At 44.4% G+C, this 19,887-nt stretch overlaps 1 long non-coding RNA gene across 3 annotated transcripts in view; it reads left to right on the forward strand.

Moving 5' to 3' along the window:
* The first annotated feature begins 2,393 nt into the window (after positions 1 to 2,393).
* LOC135387068 (uncharacterized) overlaps positions 2,394 to 19,887 on the forward strand; it is a 43,576-nt gene continuing 26,082 nt past the window's right edge. For 2 of the 3 annotated variants that reach the window (XR_010420826.1, XR_010420825.1), the window contains exons 1-3: positions 2,394 to 2,674; positions 7,294 to 7,385; positions 19,001 to 19,187. This is a non-coding gene — a long non-coding RNA (uncharacterized LOC135387068). Of the gene's footprint in view, positions 2,722 to 7,293; positions 7,386 to 19,000; positions 19,188 to 19,887 lie in introns of all 3 variants that reach the window. The other variant, XR_010420827.1, reaches the window with a different exon arrangement.

Consider the following 19,887-nt stretch of genomic DNA (forward strand, 5'->3'; position numbering starts at 1 on the left):
AAGTGAAGCCTGGGAAATTCTGCAAGAGGTCAACAGTCGGCGGTGTGTGTCACAAGTGTCTACATGATGATATCACCGATCTTCTCCTGTGCGCATTTAGAATAAAGGATAACCAATGAAACAGAAACATAGCCTCTATGAGGGTAACACGTAACAATTGCTGTGGTGATTCGCTGTTTTGGTACGGTACCGTGTTAGTTTCTTTTGATCTGTCAGAGGTAGTTTTTCTGCCAGGACAGAACTGTAGGCTGGGCTTCATCCGCCGGCTCCATAATGCTAGAAAAGGCATCATCTGAAATAAAACTTATATATAGTTTTTGCCTATCAGACTCGCTTCTGCGGGGATTTAGTGGAACCGATTTCGGGATACTCGGGTGGCTATCGCCTATAGCAAAAAACGCAAGGAAAAACTTATGCATAGCATCTTGGAGGCTTATGCCCTGAAACGTAAATGTAATGTCAAAGTAATGCCATTACTTCGTTAAAGTAATGGCATTACTAATGCATTACTAACATCCAAAAAGTAATGAGTAATGCAATGCATTCGATTTTTATACAAGTAATGAGTAATGGTAATGCATTACAAAATAAAAGTAATTTCCCCACCTCTGCTCCCAGGTGTATATCGCTCGCTGAGTGACCCCTGGTTTGCCAATTCGGAACGATGCACAGCTACCCAGGGCCGACGAGCCGCAAACACGGCGAAACACGTGTCCTCTGGTGCTGCCGCATCGTTCCATGAGTATGTGTTTTTTCTGCGTGCAGCCATAGAAGCCATGTTAATCTGTAAGTTTGAATTACAAACACATCTAGTATCATTTATTTGTTCCTTTAATGGCTTTTCCCCCTGGCTTCTTCCTTTCTTCCTTTAATGGCTTTTCATTATATATATATATATATATATCTTGAGAAGTTGGAGTTGGATCGGACGGCTACGTAATTATAGTTGAAATAAATGGGAGACAGAAGACGAAAGTAGGGGAACTAACAAAAAAAGGGTTTATTAAAACTTAAAAATCATAAAAGTTAGGGAGGATGTCTACGTTACGGCGGAAGCTCCGCCTTCTTCCTCCGCCTCTCTTTAGCTCTTTTGTCCCGAAGAAGGCGGAGCTTCCGCCGTAACGTAGACATCCTCCCTAACTTTTATGATTTTTAAGTTTTAATAAACCCTTTTTTTGTTACTTCCCCTACTTTCGTCTTCTGTCTCCCATTTATTTCAACTATATATATATATATATATATATATATATATAAAAGTGAAATAATAAGACTTGGACTACAGATTACAGGAACGTTAACAAAAACTAATTTATTTATTGGGCAATTTAACACATAGATTAAAAAAAGAATGGTCGACGTTTCGACAGTGGCACTGTCTTCGTCAGGACAAAAGAGGTACAAGGGTTGCGTATTGCTTAAATAGGTTTCCTGGGTGACGTCACAATCGGTGCAAGTATGCCACCTATATATATATATATTAGCATGCTGGTAATACCAAATCACTTATGCGTGTTAGTTGTTTGTAGGCTTGTATAGTTTTTCATTTACAACTGCACTGCTAATGAATATGTATGTCCTAGCTTACACTGCAACGTATGCCCCTCCCCTCTTCAATGCTTTAAGCCCTGAGGGTAAATAAATAGATAAATAAAAATGCTTCTGGGGGGGGGGGAGCGCGTAACTGCCTCAGCTATTTCCTGGAGACGAACACTGCGGACTGTGTGGGTGTTTAGAGGTTCATATTACATGACAACTGATAATTTTTTTTGATGACTTATGAATAAATAGTGAATAAAAGGGGGCATGGTGCCCCCCCCCCCACCCGGCCCCTTCTCGTTACGCCCGTGAGCCTTACCCATTGGTCTGTTCGGTCAATTGTCAAAGTGGTGTTTTTCTTGATTGATTTTTCGGGGTAAAGGATAAAGGTAAAAGATATAAGATAAAGGAGTCGAACGCTGTCAGTCTTCGATGGCGGCTACACTACGCTGTTGTTCGTAGAATGAAATTTTCACAGGTGCGTTTCTCGTGAATCAAATTTCCGTGGTTTCGGAACCACTCTGTCTGTGCTGGACTGTCTTTATAAGAAGGAGTCTGCAAACGCATAATTTTCAACCCATCGCCTAAAATGTTCTCGCTTTAAAATCCATAAAAATGCCGCATCCAATAGTGGTCAGGCCTACATATTTACTTTGCGTTGGTACGTTCTTACTATCCAATGCCGGGTTAGAGTGACCCAGAATATTCTAGGCCACTGTAGCCGGGTGCTTTGAAGAAGACAGGATAAGTTAGAAAATTGGTAAAGACGGAAACCAACATGACTTAACGCAGGCAACAGTGTATCAGATGTTCTCTGGATGGATGTGACTGTAGTTACAATCACGCCGTGGTTACAATCCACTATCCAATCCAACCGCCGTGCTGACAATGGCGTCTTGTAATGTGCGCGAAGTTTTGTGCGTTGAAGTGCTATATAAAAGTTGCAGTATCTCGTACTTGTGTTGCAGAAATGTGAGAACTCTGAGTCATACTTCCTAGTTTCTTAAACTACAATTTGGGTACATGACAAGCTGTCACAACCCTTCTAGGAACTTCCTTGCTTCGGTGAAACGCGAGACCATAGATACTCTTTGCCAGCATTCCCAGTGGAAGTGAATGTGCGAAGTCAAACCTGACAGTGAGTGATTTGAGTAACAGTGCACTTTCTGACTTTGAGGTGACTGGGTAAAACGGACTTTGCACTCTCGCGCAGATATGAAATTAAGCTGTAAGGAAGGCTATGTCGATAGAAATGTGAACAGGCTGCGAAAAGAGGAGATTCTAATGCTCAAATTGCTGTGTCAAGTGTGTCGTTTCGTTACATGCGCACTTTCAATGTCAAATTTGATATTTAAATCTGTATTCAAGTGTGCTCACTCCTGCGCTGCATTTGGGTGCGGCGTATGCTATTCGGGTCCTCACATAGGTCGTAGCCTTGCATGTCATAGATCGTATGCCTCCCCAATAGGGTATGTTTCACTGCACCGCGGCTCTCCTACGTAGTTAGGTTTCACTGTATTTTTCTGTTGTGAAGAGGGAAAGGAGTAGGACGGTGACCAGGGGAGCTATTCTCATCAAAGTAAGCTACCTGCATACTTTACACGTCACTAGCTGTTGGGCTGAGCCACCGCGACAAGCTCCGCCTGAACGCTCTGCCCATTTCTAGGGACATTTATCCCCAGGGCATACACAGCGTGTAGAGCATCATAGCTTAGACCTACAGTGGCGCTGTGTACCGGATTTAAATAGGTTGTATGGGAAAAAAGGAGAAACAATAGTACGTCGGTTTAAACGTGCATGAATAATTATGACGTCCTGATATTATAGTTGCTATGGAATATCCCGCATGGACGGAGCTCTGACAATTTTGACGTGACATGTTTGATGCCGGGCTGCTGCCGCCGCTGTCTTTTTTACAGTCAAAAAGTGGTGCCACACCCAATACTGTGCTTCTATGAAGAACATTGCCCTTCGAAGTTGTCCCCTCGCTGTCCCTAGTTCCCTAGCTCACGGGATCATGTTAAGACGTACGTCATTTTGACGTAGGCAGTGACGTAGTATCTTACTTTTTGCACTGAAAAGTAAGCACCGAAAAGAGGGTGATTACTTTAAACGGGGACGGCGGTAACGATGAAAATGGCGTACATGCCTCGGACTATGACTTTTATTTGACTCCAAATACGTTTCCACGACGGCGGAAATGGCGCATAGTGCATAAATATTTGCATTTCGTTGGAAGAATGATCGGACGATCCATGCTCATTGCCGTGGTTCGTGCTTCACCACAATGCACCGCTCACCGATGCAGAGTCGTTCGTCATATCGACGATTGAAGTGATGACGTCTATCATTAAACTAGCAAGAGTCTGTTCCGTACACAGACAGAATTAAGAATAATGTAGTGGTCGTTTCGTGCTACTTTCTCACACGACTCATTACATGGGGGGGGGGAGCGTTGTCGGGGTTTTGGACAACGTAAGATACGAATGCAAGGCGAAGACAAGGAAATCAGTGTCACTTAATAACAAATGGCGCCGCAGAGGCGTTGCGCGTAAACAAGAAATGACATAAGAAACTGTAGGGGTAATAGTAATCTTTTCGCGCCACTCCGCCTTTTCAAAATCTTGGGCACGCACGAGCGCCACCCCACTGTTTACTTGTTCGCTATCTCGCTCACAACGCGATCGCTACACAAGATTGTTTTCCTTTTTTTATCCCGTGGAAGTTTTTTACATATTACTATCAAGCAAGTGAACTTGTCATGTCCACTTTTCTCCGCATTCCTCCAACCTTCTGTTTCAAGTTGTAGTCTTCCGTTTCCGGGGAGACAATTTAAGGGCGGGAAGGGCGGTATCGCGATGATCGTATCGTGAAAACACAGACACAGCAGCAAGGCTGGACGATCAAATTGCTCGACTATTGGCAAACGGCGCGTGAAAACCATTCCCAATGACATTCCCATTGTTCACGCCTTCTTTATTCGGCGACCAATAACCTCCTTGCAAAGAAAGTAAGCAGGTAGCTTACTTTGATGAGAATAGCTCCTCAGGAGTTGATTGAAGCACAGCAGACTTTGTTATAATGAATTTATTACAATTTATTATGAACGTGGATGCTCCGCCATTCTGATGCAAGAGGTTTCTCAAAGTAACACTTGACTGCCGTCACTGGGCCCCTTTTCCCAGCACTGCTTCTTTTGTGCTGCTAGTGGTTTGGAAGAAAGCTACTTTCTCTCAAGTTAGCTTTTATCATGGTCAAATTGACACTGTAATGGTCAGGTCAACACGTTTCATGAGTGGTTTCGGAAACATATGTCATGGTAGCAGCGACTACGTGGAGCATTCTTTTGTTTTGTTCCAAATGTGAGGGAGAGTGCAATACTTGAAGTAGATGCTACCGCAGTCATGAAGAGGGTGACATCACAGTATCCTCCTTCAGATGAGCCACTGCAGTGCAAAATTAATACTGGGACTGAATTTGGTATCAAGGGGGGAGGCTTGTGTGTGGTATGAGGTTCACCTAATTTTTCCAGATTCTTGCAGAGTCTCTCTCTAAGGAACTTCAGGAATGATTCCAGGGCCCGTTTGTACAAAAACTGGGCTAGGGAACTTGTCATATGGAACTTCCTTTAGCGCAGCTTCGACAGTGTGTTTGAAGACAATTAAGATAATGCCAGCATGGCATGCTTAAAGCACTTGCAAAACTGTGCTAGGGGAAGTTCTTTGTGATAAGGTTCCTAGCACAATTTTTGCATAAGATGACACTCCTCCACACCATAGCAGATGGGGTGAGCCAGGTTTAATTCCTGGCATGAATCCTTGGCCGTTCTCTGTGGATTTTACTCAGTTTGTACAAATGTTGCCATTACTTCCCTGCAAAGTCCGCTTAGGACTTAGAATTCAGTCTGAGCAGCATGCTGCTGTGCAGTGTGCAGGTTGCTCCACCAATTTATTCATTGAATTCACGTAACATTTACATAAAACCATTGTTGGTACTGAATAGCAGTTATTATACGTGGTGCAGGAATACTCAGTTGTAGCCATTCCCAATGTCTACGTGTTTGTCTTTTCATATCCTACCCCCTTACAGCGGCTTCCAATGCTGGTAACAGGGTAACTATAAGTGGTTTTCACTACGTAATGCAGCATCCGTTCATGCAGGTTGCATCACCTAACATGCCATGAAAGTCTAAACAGAGGCACAGAAAGAACTGCACTCACTGCCCTTTTTAAACAAAGCCATTAACGTGCATTAGAATGCCTATTAAAATGCACTATGTGGAGTGATTCATTTGACAAGGTGCATAAATATTGCAGAATTAGATTTTAAAAATTGCGGCCATGCACAACGGTGGCAATGCCTGCAACTAGCTGCCGTTGTCGCTTTGTCATTACATTACAGAGTGCTGATTGGTTTAAAGAAGTAGTAGAGAAACGAAAAAATAAAAAGCAGAAAGTGACGACCCCGATTGGAATGCAAATATAGCCATATTGCAACTATTCATGTCCCCAGGCAGCTTGAGGTTTGTGTAGTGTTTGTTCCTTTGTATGTCTCAGCCTAGGAACAATTACTTTCCAAGTTTCCATCATGTTCACCAGATGCCATGCTTCGTGCTTGTGTTGTATGTATGTACGTGTGAAAGGAGAACTGTGAGAGAGGATGTAAGAGCGAATGCATGGCCAGCCTGTCAAATAAGGCCCGTTGGCAACTGGTCAGAAAACGGATGTCAGTGTGGTCTAATTGGTCAAGGCGCTTGGTCGGTAACCGAGAGATGCGTGGTTCAAATCTTGCCACTGCCTGGCTTTTCCGACAACTGCCATATTGCAACTATTTATGACCAGTTGGAAAACTGCATAGTGACACCAACAGTGATGTTTTTCCTCACCATTGTTTCACTTTGCAGAACGAGTTGAGTGGGAATGCACATGTTTCTGGTGCTTTTTTTTTTCTAAGAAAAATATCTTGCACAGAGAAGTTATTTCTGTTAGTTGTCAAGCAACATATTTTCATAGTGTGTCAGAAACAGAACAACCTTTAGGTGGCCTTCTAGTCTCCTTAAAAAAATTTACTTTCCTTAGTATTATGGGTTCAACAGTACTTATCTTCAGCAAGCTTTTGCCATGACTTACAGGCACTCTGGCCAATTTTTTGTTGGGGTAAATTGAATTTGGAAATTTTGTAAAGTAACCGTTTTTTTTTTTGTCAAAAACAGAAGGTACATAACAGTGGCCGTCTCACCTTTTGTGTTTGTAACCCCCTCCCCCTGTAATGCGTGTCAGCAATGTACATATTTTAGCAAATAACACAAATAATTAAGCATACACTGCTTGAGGCATATTAATCTACACAGAGAGCACCTCCAGCAAGCAATAATTTGTGTATTTGACTAAGTAGAGAGAAAAGGCCTTGGTGCCACAGATATTTTGTGTTGTACAAAAGAACATGTGTTTTTAGTCTAGTATGTCCAGTAATCTACTCAGTTCAAAATAGTGGGAGCTCCCCATTGTTCTCTGTTGTGGCTTTCCCTCCATTTCATCAATATCCAGAAAATCCTGTGTTACGATATGGTTAGATATCGCCTTTCTGTATTGGTGCTCACCAGGTTAATCCACGGATGACAGATGTCGCATCTGAAATTTTGAATGATATATTTTATCGCATGTTTTATCACATTCTCTCATATTTTATGATATTGTATGCCTGATTACAGCCTGTTCTGCAATATGTGTAATCTCTGCTATTGTTCATTATTGCCAGCAGGATGTGGTACAGGAGGATCTATACAGGGCTGTAAAAGATCAGAGGCTTCCATCCGACCTGAAGGCCTGCAGGTGGACAACCTCAGGAAGGTAAAGAAATCACAAGGTTCCTCTATTATACAATTAAGATGCATTTTCTTGTATCCTTTACAGTATTTTTATAATAAAACTGTGGGCGCTAGCCATATGCGGGTTTCACACATGGGTTAAACAAAAGGGGACATCCCGTCACAAAGCATATGTAACTAATGGACAACAAATTAGCTAAAATTAGTTAATTAATTTGACATTTTTGGAGAAATTGCAGATAGCAAAATTGGAGCAAGTCATTACGTAAGTTCACCCTCATTTTTTTTATATACTGAAACCAGCATGTACTTTCAGATAAAAATCGCTAAATTTTGCCATGCAAGCAAGCTGATACTGAAACCACAAATGTTACAGTGTTACACAAAACCACGGTGTTACTTGGGGGGCCAGTAGGTATGCACCACCATAGGGATATAAAGAATCATAAAAATAATAAAAAGACATCTTAGAGATGCCCATAACATAATATATGTCTCCAACCGATGGCACAAAAAACTAAAACGTTCGGTATGGGAACGTGCGATTGAGAAGTGTCATTCCGGTCAAAATAGTAGTGAGTATGCAAAATAGATCACAATATGAGCAACAAGCAATATGGTCAATTTTACAGGGATGATTGGTCCTAGGGGAGATATACAGGGGATATACAGATATATATACAGGGTGGTCCACCAACCATGATAGAAATTCATAGTAAAAAACGTAGGCCCCGGAGAGACATGCGGTCAAGGGATTTTTTTCTGCCAATAACTTTTGCCACATATTTTTATTTCATTTCATTTGACGGAAAGTTAATTTCTTGAATTGAACTTTGAAATTTCTCAAACCAACCTAACGTTTTCTTTGCTGAAATGTGTTCCCCATGGTCATTTTACTCAGTATAGCCCATAATCCCACTCGTAATGCAATGGCAATTGCCGAAATAAATTTGCCGAAAATCCGTGGAAATGAGCCCTTGGCTCCGCCTCTTTTTTGACGGCTCGTAGTTTGAGCGCAAAACTGCAAAGAAAGGAGGTTACATTGACACGCTGCACGAGAGGGGAAAGGGTTACAAGCCGTCGGGTGACCTCATTTTTGATAAAATAGCTCTGATTCCCGCACTCACCGCCCGTGTTTGTTCCGTGGGTAAGGCTTGTAACCCTCTCCCCTCTCGTGTCGCGTGTCAATGTAACCTCCTTTCTTCGTAGTTTTGCGCTCAAACTACGAGCCGTCAAAAAAAGAGTTCAATTCAAGAAATTAACTTTCAGTCAAATGAAATGAAATAAAAATGTTACCAATATGTGGCAAAAGTTATTGGCAGAAAAAAAATCCCTTGACCTCATGTCTCTCCGGGGCCTACGTTTTTTACTATGAATTTCTATCATGGTTGGTGGAGCACCCTGTATAGGGGAGATATGTAGTGAGCCAGGACCAAGAAAGAAGGATTGGTGGAAGGATTATAGTAGAAGTTGTGAAAAAGGCATAACATTTTCTGTGGAATGAAAGAATAGGTAAGTTGAGCACGGATTTAACAAAAATGATACCTGAACGGCAGGAATAATTGATAAAAGAAAGCGAGTGGCACGGTTTCGGACAGATTCCTGTTGATAAACAAGATAACATTGACAGGGTCCCAGATGCTAGAAACATATTAAAGTGTGTGCCTGATTAAAGTTATATACAGTAAACCCTCGTTAACTCGAACTCGCTTATCTCGAAATATCGGTTATCTCGAAGTTTTTTTGCGTCCCGATCCTTGTCCCAATGCTTCTTATGTATTTGGGCCCTTTTAAGTCGGAAGCTTTTTTTTGCCGGAGTACGGATATCTCGAAATTCCATCACTGGTAGGTCAGCGTACCTACGGCTGATGACGTGCATTCTTCGGTCCCCCAGGCTAGGTCAAGGTCAAAGCCTTTCAGTCCTAGTGACTCACGCGCCGCTAGCTGTGGCAGGCAGACCGCACTCCCCTTTCCACCCAACGTCAATCCTCCTCCTCCTCCTCTGCATTCGTCCGAGGAGTGAACCAGATATCCCACATTGGACACCCTCCGATCTAACCCTGGGAACGAGGCTTAGACGGAAGTGAGCACAGTCTCGAACAACTGCAGGACTAACTAACCTAACCTCACTAAAGAATTTGCAAATTACAGCGCAATTTATTACTAGCGACGCGCGACTTCCGGTTAGCCTTGTTCTCAGGAGGGGGGTCCGATATGGGAATTTTGCAATTTCGTTCGTCCGAGCGTCTCGCGTCTCGTTTCGTTTCGTTCTTCGCGGCGTGATGGCTGAACAACGCACGTGGAAGTTCCTGACTTTGGAGCGGGAGGTGGCACTTATCAAAGGCCTGGCAGCAAGTTCATGAAGCCATTATCGTGAACTGTTTCGTTCATGCGGGTTTGTGGTCTTCCACCGCCGTACCGGAGCCAGCAAACTAGTTCAGTGACTGTGATGAACTGTGCAACGACGTGATACGCCTCGCATGTTGTGGGGGGAGTGACTTAGAGGATTTGAACTTCGAGCACTATGCGCTTTACGACGGCGATGTTCCAGTAGCGGAGAACTGAGTGATACTGGAATGGTCGAGAGTGCCCACGGTAGTGACGTGCCGGGAGGAGCGTCTCATGCGTTGCATTGAAGATTCTTTCTTGTTCCCAGACGCGAATGCTAAGCAGTTGCTATTACGGAGTTATTCTGTCTAAGATGATGTTAAAAAATAAATGGCTGCGGAATTGTTCAGGAGCCCTATTACTGTAGGAACGCTTTTTTTTTTACGTTTCATAACATATTGCATTGTGGTAACATCGTGGCAACGTAATTTTCGTTGTTCGCTTAACTCGAAACTCCGCTTATCTCGAAATTTTTCCCGGTTTTTACGACTTCGAGTTATCGGGGGTTTACTGTATGCGAGAAGTCTGACACAGAGAGGCGCACCCTGCTTCCAGTTGGCATTGTTTACAGCAGTGCAGATATGGTCATACCAGGAAAGATTAGTGGAGAGATAAAGACCTAAATATTTGTAAGTGTTGGACTAGGGGTGCCAAACTCATTCGTGTCTGTGGTACACTACGAGGGCCGCCTGTAGCCAGTGGGCCTTCACTTCGGCATCCTGAGTTATTTGGTCACTGCCTAACTGAAGCTAAAGACCAACTTGATATTGATGAATATTAAGGACAGTCTAGAATGAGAAAATGGAAAATGACAACATTTGGAAGAACTGATTGAAAGAAGCCATCGTCAGTATGGAAGATCCAGTTCGTGCCATGTACCTGCCAAATCTCCCAGATTATCCGGGAGACTCCCGAATTTCGCTCAGTCTCACGATTGTACAGACAAGCCCTGCAGTCTCCCGGAAAATTGTTGTTTGTTCTTGTTTTTCTTTTGTTTTTTTTCTGCCATTTTCCTTTAAAGGTTGCCCTGACGTATTCCCGTAGAATTAGAAAGCTCGGCACACATGTTTTGCGCAAGGCTGGGTGACAAATTCCCAATGAGGGGGGGAAATGAAGTCAGCAGCGAACCACACGACCATCCATGGCTCAAGGAGGTCATGTGCTTCATTCTGGCTGTGTCTCTCGAGAAGACATGCTATCGTTAGTCCAGTCTTGCACTCTAGTTTCGTTTCCGCCGATGACGCTTTCCAACCAGAATAAGAATTACCTGCGAGTGTTCCTCAAGTCCTACACAACTGATTTTCCATGCTTCATTTCGTCCAGAAAAGGCAATAAATTTGCGTTCTGTACAACGTGCACATGCGGCGTCAGTGTACTGTATCACATGGAGGTATGAATGACATCAAGGTAACAGGAATGACATCCGCTGTTCCGGAAATTTATTGGATGCCGTGGGCATCTGGACAGAGCCTTTCTCCTCTGAGTGCCGCCCCCTCATTCCTCGTTCTAGAGGGTGACATTAGGCTGATGTCATTGCTGCCTTAGCCACTGCAGCTGCGGAAGCAGTAATGATGTTTAAAATTTGTGTATTTTTAATCGCAGCACTTTTCGGATGGAAAAATTAGACAGGTAGATTGTCGGCCGATGACAAACATTGTGATATCTGTCTCATGGATGAGTTTCTGGATGTGACTGTCCCTTCAGTTAATAACAAACTGCGAGGCACCATATCGAAGGTTTTTCAGAAATCAAGAAAAATAATGTTCATCTGACTTCATTTATGCATTGTTGAAATAAACTCATAAGCTATCTGGAATAGTTGAGTGGCTGTTGACCTTTACGAAATCTGTGCTGATTAGGTTGTAAAATATTAAGTTCTTCTAGGATTAACCTGTTACAAATAATATGTTCCAGAAGCTTGTAGGATTGTGATGTGAATTAATTTGGGCGATAATTTCTATAGTTTGACAACCAGATTGATGGAGGGGTATCGTTCTCAGACGCCCTCGGTGGCGTAGTTGGTAGCGTGTCCAGCTGCTGATCCAAAAATTGCTTGTTCCAATCTGGCTGAGGACGGTGGCAATTTGGTGGAAGGGTACTATTCACTCAGACACGCCGGCTTCTGCAAAGAACGTTAAATGTGGCGTGCCGCATGTCGAGCTTTTGGCACACATTAAAGAACCCACCCGAGGTGGGCAAAATTAACCCACAGACCTGACCACTGTGGCATTGCACATCATCGCAGTTGTCTTGCGACGTAAAGCCCCAAATTATAAATTAATTGGTATCCTTTCCCGATTAGTAATTCTTGAAGTAAGCATTTTTTTGTGCAAGGGTGTTTGGTATATAGGTAGGGAGTGACTTTTTAGGGTTAAACCAGATTCTGCCTGGTTATTCCCCCCCGACCTGACCTCCGACCAATTCGGGTTAAACCTGATTTCTCCCCGAATTCCAGTCACTATGAAATCCCCAAGTGATGTCTTCACTGAAGATGAACAAAGGTCGCCACGTGTAACACATGTAAGAATGGGTCACTTACGTTCCCTGCAATACACCCATGTGTGTCAACACTGTCTGTGCATTTGGGGACTACCGCTGGAAGGTCACGATCTCGCCAAAAATAAATAAATAAAGAAAACCAAAACAAAAAACAGAGATTAGTAAAGGACTTAATAGACAAGAGGAGAAACAAAAACACCCGATAACCCCCGAAGGCACAATTATCACCCGATTTCTCAACCAATTACAGATTTAAAAATAGCGCTCAATTTTTACTCCCTGAATCTGAGAAAGGCATTTAACCCGAAAAAGTCACTCCCTATATATAGGGTTGTCATTCCTGAGCCACTTTTGCAGTCGTTGGATTTCAGGATTTTCGGGATTGCTGTCAATCCTGGAATCCTGGGAGAAGGTTTTGGGATTTTGACGAGTTCAGATGGTGCTTCCAAGTATAGTCCTGTGTGGGTCAGAATTATCTGACACAGCATGGTGGAAAAGCGCACAGAAGACACGGACAAAAAGGGAGACGACACCACTTGCGCTACTCACAACTCTATATTTAATCAAAAGACACAAAAACACAAAAACACGCACATCGCAACGCCCCTTACGGCAGCAACAGCTTCAGTCAGGGTCATCCCAAACAGCGATAAGAGGCCTCCACCCGCTGCTATCAAGGAAGAAAATCTCCCTCTCCGATAATGTTACCGATGCCTGACTCACACACTTAACGCCCATCTTACTGATAGCATAGGCCTCTACTAATTCTCTAGTCAAGGCATTAGAGGACACCGCAACAACTACAGTGTCTTGAAAAATCGGGTTGCACACACATCTACTGCAATGCAACGCAAGATGACCAGAGGGTGTGCCTCCCAAGGATGAAGCATGCTCTCTGAGCCTTATATTGACGCACCGACCCGTCTGGCCTATATAACATCGACCACATGAGAGGGGGATACTGTAGATCACACCCAGCCGACAGGACACAAAAGGCTTAACATGCTTGACATCACATATAGGCTTCCGTGCCGGAGACTTGACAATCGCCGATAACTTGCTCAGCTTAAAGGGGGCTGAAAACAGCACATTAACACCAAAACGCTCCCCAACCTTCTTTAGGTTATGAGACAGAGAGTGAACATACGGGACGACAAGGAACTTCTTGCGCCTAGACTCTCCCTCCTGGTCAGTAACAGTTTGACACTTAAACCCCCTCAGTAACTTGTCACAAACACTCTGGAGCAAAGACACTGGGTATCCGTTCTGAAGAATGCGGTCACACTGCTGAGTGTACGCCTCAGCAACCTTGTGCAAACATGACTTATTAAGAGCTGCAACAATACAAGACCTAACAATTCCTCTTTTTACGATCTTAGAGTGCCCTGATTCAAAAGGCAGCAACGCCTTTTTCGACCTTGGGGAAAAACCCCAGCACAGGTGATCCTTACTAGACCACAACCTAAGATCTAAAAACCTGAGGACCCCTTCTACAGCAACTTCGCTCGTGAACTTCAGGCCAACACCGAAGCGATGAAACACATCTGTCACCTGCCGAGCCCTATCCTCACAGACGTGCACCTCCCCCAAAGCATCAAGCGGCAAAAGCACTAAATAGTCATCCACATACCTGAAAGCCCGTTTTACCCCCACCACTGTGGGCAGCACACCCGACACTTGAGAGTCAACCTCAGTTAGAAAAACGTCACTCAGTACAGGCGCAACTGAAGAGCCGATGCAAATTCCCTTCTTTTGCACATAGAAGCCTGCCCCATCCGTAACAATCGTAGACGAAAGATAGCACTTCAACAGCTCCAAGAAACCGTCAACGGTAGTGCCACAGCTGTTTTGGAACTTCACACTCCCATGTGCCTCAATGCGACCCCTGGTGATCCTGAAGAGCGGTTCATGAGGTATTGAATAATAAAGATCTTCGATGTCAATAGACATTAGGCTCACTCCTCCTTTCTCAAAGGCCCGTATACCTTCAATGACCTCACTTGAGCCACGAACCAAGAACGGGTCCGGGAGGTCGACCTCTGAGAGATGACGCTGTAAGTACCGAGATACCACCTCCTGCCAGGTGCTCCTCTCCGACACGATAGACCTCAAAGGACACCCTGGTTTATGCGTCTTGGCCGAGAAGAAAATCTCCAGAGACAACTTAGGCCGTTTTTTGATACCATTAACAAGCGCCTTAAGCTCCATTCCATCACAAAGGCCGAGCATCCTGGTGCGCATCTTTTTGACCGTCGAGGCCTGTACATCTTTAAAATTCTTCTCAAGCGCCAGAACCTTCCGGTCCGGTGTCGTCAGGGCAATCGTTTGGTTGTCTTAGGAGATGTGGATGTCCCGTCCTCTGTCAGAGGTGTCCTTGAGAGGGGTCCGAAGTTCTGTGTTCCTCCGAGGGTTCAGGCTCCGGAGGCTCTCACGTGGGTGCGCTCTATTGCCAGACGGACTGAGGAGAACATTTCCGATCGGTGTGTACAGGAGGGAGTACACGCGTTGGAAAGGTCATCAACCAGTAACAGAAAAAGTGTCGACATTCAGGGAGTGACTCACTTTGTTAGAACTTCGAACTTGGCCTTACTCACATCCGACAAAGAAGGAGGATTCGTGGTTATGTCTGAGTCCTCTTTTCAAGACCGGAAGGTTCTGGCGCTTGAGAAGAATTTTAAAGATGTACAGGCCTCGACGGTCAAAAAGATGCGCACCAGGATGCTCGGCCTTTGTGATGGAATGGAGCTTAAGGCGCTTGTTAATGGTATCAAAAAACGGCCTAAGTTGTCTCTGGAGATTTTCTTCTCGGCCAAGACGCATAAACCAGGGTGTCCTTTGAGGTCTATCGTGTCGGAGAGGAGCACCTGGCAGGAGGTGGTATCTCGGTACTTACAGCGTCATCTCTCAGAGGTCGACCTCCCGGACCCGTTCTTGGTTCGTGGCTCAAGTGAGGTCATTGAAGGTATACGGGCCTTTGAGAAAGGAGGAGTGAGCCTAATGTCTATTGACATCGAAGATCTTTATTATTCAATACCTCATGAACCGCTCTTCAGGATCACCAGGGGTCGCATTGAGGCACATGGGAGTGTGAAGTTCCAAAACAGCTGTGGCACTACCGTTGACGGTTTCTTGGAGCTGTTGAAGTGCTATCTTTCGTCTACGATTGTTACGGATGGGGCAGGCTTCTATGTGCAAAAGAAGGGAATTTGCATCGGCTCTTCAGTTGCGCCTGTACTGAGTGACGTTTTTCTAACTGAGGTTGACTCTCAAGTGTCGGGTGTGCTGCCCACAGTGGTGGGGGTAAAACGGGCTTTCAGGTATGTGGATGACTATTTAGTGCTTTTGCCGCTTGATGCTTTGGGGGAGGTGCACGTCTGTGAGGATAGGGCTCGGCAGGTGACAGATGTGTTTCATCGCTTCGGTGTTGGCATGAAGTTCACGAGCGAAGTTGCTGTAGAAGGGGTCCTCAGGTTTTTAGATCTTAGGTTGTGGTCTAGTAAGGATCACCTGTGCTGGGGTTTTTCCCCAAGGTCGAAAAAGGCGTTGCTGCCTTTTGAATCAGGGCACTCTAAGATCGTAAAAAGAGGAATTGTTAGGTCTTGTATTGTTGCAGCTCTTAATAAGTCATGTTTGCACAAGGTTGCTGAGGCGTACACTCAGCAGTGTGACCGCATTCTTCAGAACGGATACCCAGTGTCTTTGCTCCAGAGTGTTTGTGACAAGTTACTGAGGGGGTTTAAGTGTCAAACTGTTACTGACCAGGAGGGAGAGTCTAGGCGCAAGAAGTTCCTTGTCGTCCCGTATGTTCACTCTCTGTCTCATAACCTAAAGAAGGTTGGGGAGCGTTTTGGTGTTAATGTGCTGTTTTCAGCCCCCTTTAAGCTGAGCAAGTTATCGGCGATTGTCAAGTCTCCGGCACGCAAGCCTATATGTGATGTCAAGCATGTTAAGCCTTTTGTGTCCTGTCGGCTGGGTGTGATCTACAGTATCCCCCTCTCATGTGGTCGATGTTATATAGGCCAGACGGGTCGGTGCGTCAATATAAGGCTCAGAGAGCATGCTTCATCCTTGGGAGGCACACCCTCTGGTCATCTTGCGTTGCATTGCAGTAGATGTGTGTGCAACCCGATTTTTCAAGACACTGTAGTTGTTGCGGTGTCCTCTAATGCCTTGACTAGAGAATTAGTAGAGGCCTATGCTATCAGTAAGATGGGCGTTAAGTGTGTGAGTCAGGCATCGGTAACATTATCGGAGAGGGAGATTTTCTTCCTTGATAGCAGCGGGTGGAGGCCTCTTATCGCTGTTTGGGATGACCCTGACTGAAGCTGTTGCTGCCGTAAGGGGCGTTGCGATGTGCGTGTTTTTGTGTTTTTGTGTCTTTTGATTAAATATAGAGTTGTGAGTAGCGCAAGTGGTGTCGTCTCCCTTTTTGTCCGTGTCTTCTGTGCGCTTTTCCACCATGCTGTATCCTTACCAACTAGCCCAACGTTGTTTGTTGTTGCAGAATTATCTGATCCACATCCGACCCATACTTGGAGGTGCAAACCTGCACCCGACAAGCAACCGGCGTCCCGTTACAAATTGTGACCCGCCGCATCCGCCCGCAGTCCGGACTTTTTTTTCCAAAAGCTCACCCGCACCCGACCCACTACCTGCAACGCAATGAACGTTGTTGAGTAAACTGAGAGTACTCCCTGGTCTATGCCTGATGATTAGATGTGTCTGTATGCATGGTTTCTTGTACGACATCAGCGCAGGGGTGCAAAAAGATGCAATTGCGTGTTGGTCTGTGACTTGAGGCATGATGATGCGAGACACGACGTGAACAAAGAAGGACACACAGGCGCTGTTGCACCCTAATCCCAGCTCTCCACTGCTCTCACAAAATCCCAGGACTTCGGGACGTTGAAAATTGGCCGGGATTCGCGATATCCCAATTGACAACCCTATTGGTATATAATGCATAAATACTTAGCAGTCCATTCCAAGTATCGTTTAAGGAATGCATCTGGGATTGGAACTGGACCAGGTGACCTTTTCTCATCGAGGTTCAACAGTAAGTTGGTAATGCCTAATTCGCTTTAAAGCCCCCAGATATTGGAAAGTAGCATCACTCTCCTCCATGCGCCCTCTTTCTTCCTCTATTTAACTGCACACAGCACCCTTTTCCTGCCTCGACATGCTTGCCCGGTGTAGGAATTGCAGGAATAGGTTACTTCCTCATCTCTTTACGCTCATTTTATGCTGCAATAATTGCTGTGAAATAAGAGGAAAACGACGTGGCACTCTTGGTTATGTCGCAAGTCACATTTATGATAAGTTTAATGCAGAATTGCACCACTAGACGAGTTAAAACCGTTAAGGAAGTGCCACAAGGAAGTTGTGAGCTTCACACCTCTGTGGATATTCCTGGAAAAAGGCTTTTTGTAGAGACATGCGGCATGGGATAACCGTCCCAGGCATTGTATATGTTAATTTTCTGTATTGCACAATAAATTATTAAACACTGAGAGCATTCGTCACTGAATGTGATTGCCCGTGGAATTTGATTCACAAAAGAATGTTACAGAAGTAAACTAACTTGAATAAACATGTCCTACATGTTCCATATGTCTCAGGCATCAGTGAAATAATTCCATTATTTCAGCAAATTTTGGTCCCTCGTGCGTCCATACCAACACCTCTGGTTGCACATTTGCTGTTATGAGTGGTAGTCCCCTTATATCCTTCACTTATGCTTCATTATGTCATGACATGAGGGGAACACCGTACTATTAGAAACACTTTGGACAATTTTTGAAGTTTTTTTTCCAATCTATGTTAGTGCCGTGAACCAGCTGTGGCTATGAGCGGTGTAAAGACGTGGACAGATGGAGAGAGGATAGCAGGAACGAGTGGGAGACTGCTATTTATTATTGTTATTATTTATCGCATATTATTATTCAGAGAGAGGTTATTATTTATTCATTTAATGACCCTCAGGATAAGAGCATAGTAGAGGTCAGTGGGTTAATTTATACAAAATAAGTGTGACATAAACTGTACTATGGCTGAGCAGGTTAGGGCATCTTGTTCGTTGCTGGCAGCCAAGGTTGTGGGTTCGAATCCTACCACTGGCTGTGCTGTCTGAGGTTTTCCACGGTTTTCCGAGACTTTTCAGATGAATGTCAGCACAGATCCCCCTGAAGTCGGCCCAAGATGCATACTGATACAAGATGTAACAACGAGATCAGTGGTGATATCACGTGGCACCCCACCCTCGTGCCCTTTCTTCGTTGTCCTCGTTATTTCCTCGGCCCAGGCAAACGACGACAATCGTGCATACATGACAAGCCACAGTTGCTTCGCAGCACTAACACGATAAAACAAACAGTGAAACTTCCGTCTCCTGTCTATTTTTTCACTTCTCGTTTCTCCTTTATGTGTGCATTTTTCCTTTTTTAACCAACTGTGTGTAGGTGTTCTAGGGTAGCCAGCATGACTTTGTCATGCTTTACGGCACCATTTTTTAAATTTTGCGATCATCATCATCAACCCGTCAACTCGTTAAAAAAAACTATTTTTTTTCTGGTGTTCTGCCCCCATCATGGTAGAAAGGGAATACTTATCTAGCTATCTACAGTCCTGCAAATATTTCTGTTTAATTTTTAGCAGCCATACAGTAGTTGAACAGCGTGTAATTAACCACTGCACAACAGTGTCCCTTTATATCGAAGTTCAGGAATGAAAGTCACTTTTGTCTCCTTTTAGTGCACTCACAGACTGCAAAGTATAAGAACTCCTAAGAAAAGAGCGTCATGCTGGAGAAGAGAGTCATCACCCATCATGATTATACTTCAGCCGTTTGACAGTCACGTAGAATGGTGACCTGCCCAACTTGCGTTCTTCAGGAAGGTCAACACCAAGCATCCACCTGAGTAACGTCTGTGATGCCCATGTGAGTATGTCTCCTTCTATCTGTAAAACCATAGCCTGGAAAAGTTCATAAAATGGTCTTCAACAATGGTCTTCGGAGTTTGTTGGTGGTTTTAGCCACCAGAGTTTAGTTTCTTCTGGGTCCAGAAGGACAGTCTTTGTTCGACATATCAATAGCTCGCAACTTGAGGTACTTCAATAAACATTTCCATACCGCTTCGTGCATCTTTTGCCTTCCTACGTTTGTTGATGATCGCACTTTACATGATGGAAGATGCAGCTGTAGATGCTGGCACTCGAAGGATTGTTACTTAATGAGCATAAAGCAGAAATAAAACAGCAGATTTACATATGCTTTGTCAGTGCAAATGTGGTAAGTAGTAAATGTTGCGTCTAAGCAACAAATGGGCGATTTCATTCAGATTCAGGCAGGGCCCTAACCTTTGGGTCTCCGATTTTTTCCGTAATTTTTTATGGGATAGCCCCACCTGTTACATGAACATTGGCGTTGGTCCCAGGTACCGAGACGACCTGGTAGGCGAGATATAAAATCAAGAGCGTCAGGGGTGAAAACAACGGCTGTGCTCCGAAGCGATTTCTGCCCACTTTGAAGCGATCTACTCCGGCGTCTGTAACGACCACAGCCTCCAGTCTTCCACAACCTATTCACCATGTCATAGGCTCTGGGGCTGATTAATAATTCTTGTCTCCGACGAGCGAAA

The sequence above is a fragment of the Ornithodoros turicata genome, chromosome 3, assembly GCF_037126465.1.
Source record: "Ornithodoros turicata isolate Travis chromosome 3, ASM3712646v1, whole genome shotgun sequence".
In the NCBI taxonomy this organism is placed as follows: Eukaryota; Metazoa; Arthropoda; class Arachnida; order Ixodida; family Argasidae; genus Ornithodoros; species Ornithodoros turicata.